The sequence below is a fragment of the Anneissia japonica genome, unplaced genomic scaffold (genome assembly GCF_011630105.1).
Source record: "Anneissia japonica isolate Jap-2015-1 unplaced genomic scaffold, ASM1163010v1 scaffold288058_len748972_cov163, whole genome shotgun sequence".
Taxonomy (NCBI): domain Eukaryota; kingdom Metazoa; phylum Echinodermata; class Crinoidea; order Comatulida; family Comatulidae; genus Anneissia; species Anneissia japonica.
The window spans coordinates 368320-372326 of NW_022701645.1; positions in this window are offsets into that span (position 1 = coordinate 368320).

The following is a 4007-nucleotide window of genomic DNA, read 5'->3' on the forward strand; positions in this document are numbered from 1 at the left end:
CCTTCAGATCACAGGAGTCCTCTGCAGATTGATAAATGCCACTTTAACAGGCCCGTACACATGGAGGGAGGGGGTGTCAATAAAGCGCCATGTACAAACTCATCTCTCTTTATATAGGTTTCACTATAATTTTCTATATTTGTTTAATTAAATCTGCGAGTGCTATTCCCGGCCACTTAAAGGTGCCATAATCACAGGTTTTCAACCATGGTGGGGTGAGGTGTTATAGACCTGTGGTGAATTCAAGGGGTGGGGTGGTGGAGCCGACCTGGGGCCCCACAAAAGTTGGAGAGAAAACAAACATAGTTACCAACCGTCTCGCATCGTGCGGGACGGTCCCGCATTTCAAAGTGATTTTGGCTGAAACACGCATTTTGCAGAGGTCTATGCGTGATAACGAATTGTCACAAATCTATTTAAAATTAGAAGAAATTAGTTTTGTTAAAATTATAAAAACGGTCATGCAGTTTAAACTTGAGTCATTAGACAGTATTTACGTCAATACTTAATTCACTGACGCGCTACTAAACATTAATCAGTATGCCTATTCATTTTTTGTTTGTTTATGTAATGAAATGTTTGGGTACATAGTTATGGTGCTCAAATTAAACATAATGTAGGCCCTACATTAAAACTCAAAGTGTATGTGGCTTTATTAAAAATATTTTTGTACCCGGTATTGTCAACAAATGCTCCTTGAAATCGATTTAAAACAGCTTAAAATGCTCAAATCCTCAGGGCTGCACCTCTGGGGCCGAGGCCTCCCCCACCCCACCCACAACAAAGTATTGTACTCACGCATTTCAAATCTTTAAGGTTGGTAACTATGAACAAAACATACAGTTAAGAAAGTATAATACATACTCCAAGTATTGAAATGCACGTCATCGTTTTGTGATTCAATATTTCGACATTAATTACGTCATCATCAAGAATGATTCCTGATGATGACATTATTAATGTCGAAATATTAAATCCCAACACGATACTTGGGTATGTATTATACTTTCTTATCTGAGATTAATCAGTGGACCTTTCGGTTTTTGAAAAACATACAGTAATCTGTCTATTCTGAAATTAAAACTTTTAAAAGTGAAAATTTGGCCAATTTTCTGCAAAAAAAAACAACAAAAGTTTTGCATTCTGGTGGCACCTACAGCTGCTTTAGTAAAAAAATGATTTCTATTTTTTATTATTCAAAGTCTCGCTTTTCATTTTGGTTTGAAGTTTAGATAGATACGCCTCAAGACATTTACAATTGTTTCACATTCATCATTTGCATATTTTAACACGATTTTAGTAGCCTTATTTTTATATGAAATATAAAGTACCTTAAGATAATACTAATGTTCATTTAAATCACTAAAAATTATATTTAAAAATAAGTCAAAAAAGGAACAATTTCGCTGTAAAATAATACAATAAATAGGCTTCATGTATCCTTGTGGATTGCTTCTGCAGGTAATAACACCAATACCATACGTACAATTGAACCAAATATATTCTAATCACAGGCAAAATATAATCACCTGACTCTCTCCCTGACGGGTTCCGGGGTCGACGAGGCTTCTTGTCGGTTATACGTCGGTAACCCTCCGCTGAGTCTGGGCCCGGGCCTTGGCGAAGGCCCGAGCCTTGGCGAGGTTGAGTACTTAGCCTTGCGGCATCATTGATGATCGCTTGGCGGTGATACTTGACAGGACTGGGCGATTAACAGACTGCAGGGGAGATGTACAGGAAGTCTCGGTTAACTGACAGGCACTCGGGATGGTATGCTAGGTTCAGTGCATCATCATGGCTTAGGGGTCGCGCTGCTTCCTCCCTCCGTTCAGTTGGCTGGGGCCGAGCAAGTAGCTCTATCGTGCATTTAAGTGACCAGCGTACGAAGAGCGAAAACTTGAATACTAAAGAACAGAAACACACTTACAAACATGGTATTTACTCGTAGTGCTCCATGCCACAACGTAAACACTCGCTCTCTGGATGATGAGATAAACATGCTGAAACTAAAACGGAGTTACTCTTCCAAAAATCGTCCAATTTCGACAAAAACTATTTTAACTTAGTTGTTTTGGGGTCATTTCTCCATTCACAAGGTCCGAAGTGCTACCGAACACGTTAGTATTATCCTTAGGTGAAACATAACATAAAAAACAACAGGAAAACAGTAGGATCGAAAAATCGGCAAATTTCGACAAAACCATCAGCTTTGTGATTTTGCTATTTCTCACTTCATCGTTTTCGATTTTCATTATAATGGCGATGATAATGATGAGTCCTAAAAGAAAACTTGTTTGTTTGCCGTATTTTTTTTTAGTTTTTTTTTTTAAGTTTAAAAGATCAAATGAAAACCACTTTTTCGTCGATTTTGGCACAGATCCGTGTCATTGAAATTTTGACTACTTAAAATTTTTTTTAAACAAAAATATGATCGTTTTTCCATGGAAAAAATGACAATCGCACAGTTTTCAGAATGTTTCTTAAATTTTACGGAAAAAAAATGTTTCCACCCGCCCCTGTATTCAAATGTTTACAATGTGACAGCAAACGAACAATTTTTTAGGTCTGATAATGGTGATGATAGTGGTGCAGATTATGGTTAAGATGATGATGGTAAAGATGATGATGAATAGGTGATGATGATGACTTCTGATTTAATTTTCTGAATCTCATAAGAAATTGGAAAATATATTTTGAGTGTATTTCTCACAGTTCAATCTCTTTTCATTTCAGTGCCTTAGATCAAATCAACCGATCCAACAAGAAGTACGAGATCGATGTGCAATCATTGTCACCGGAACACGATGTGGGTCTATACAAATTTCTGGAAAACAATATACTAACATTAGCCGGATTTGTGGTCATCTGCAAATAATCGCGCGGGGATATTTATTATTGTTTTATACTACTGATTCATGAGATTTAATTCAATTTGCAAGCTATGTTTCTTGTAAAACGAAAATGTAATCCTCGAACGATATTACATACTTAAATACAATTAGGACTAAGTTTTAGGGCTATATTACATTATATAAACCTACAATTTTGTTTTATTTTACGTTATATAGTTCAGACATTTCCGAGTATATAAAGAAATAAAAGTTGACTGATGTGTAATATAAAATACATCATTGTGTGTGCTTTCTTTGTCGTAATTGCATTAAGAATATACCGTATATTTCATGATATTAATCAATAGAATTAAATACATTATAATCAGTTAGAATCGAATACAGTATACCAGTAGGCCTATTATAGGCTACTACGGTACTCTATCTTATAAACACAAATATTTCCAAATATTCACATCATACAATTGAAAATTTTCAGAGCATGGTACCGTCGAATAAAAAAACCGGAAATGACGTCGGTTGCTAGGCTACAGCTCATGTATATTCAGTAACACCTGTGCTCATTAGACTAACAATAAAACCTTTTTGCTCAGTTTTGACAAAACTCGATACCAAAATGATTTTATTGTTAATCTAATTAGAACAGGTGTTACTAAATATTCATGATTATGCATGAGCTTGTTGCTTAGCAAACACGTCATTTCCGGTTAAGTTTTTATTTAGGGCGTCCTCATAAGGATTTTATTGCTGCCGTCAAATTTTACAAACAGGAAATGACGTCGGTTGCTAGGTTACAGTTCATGCATATTCAGTACCATGGACCTGTGCTCATTAGACTAACAATAAAAACTTTTAGCTCAGTTTTGACAAAACCGACCAAAAAGATTTTATTGTTAGTCTAATTAGAACAGGTGTTACTAAATATTCATGGTTGTGCATAAGCTCGTTGCTTAGCAGCACGTCTTTTCCGGTTTTTGTTTTTTGTGAGGACGTCCTCGGAAGGATTTAATTGCTAGTCTAATACTATTGACAAAATAGCTAATATTGACGAAGCAATTCTTCTTCACTGTTGGTTAAAGGCCTGTTTATACTTCAACGATAACGATAAAAAAGCTAAAAAGCGATTGTTCATATAGAAAACAAAAGAAATAAGAG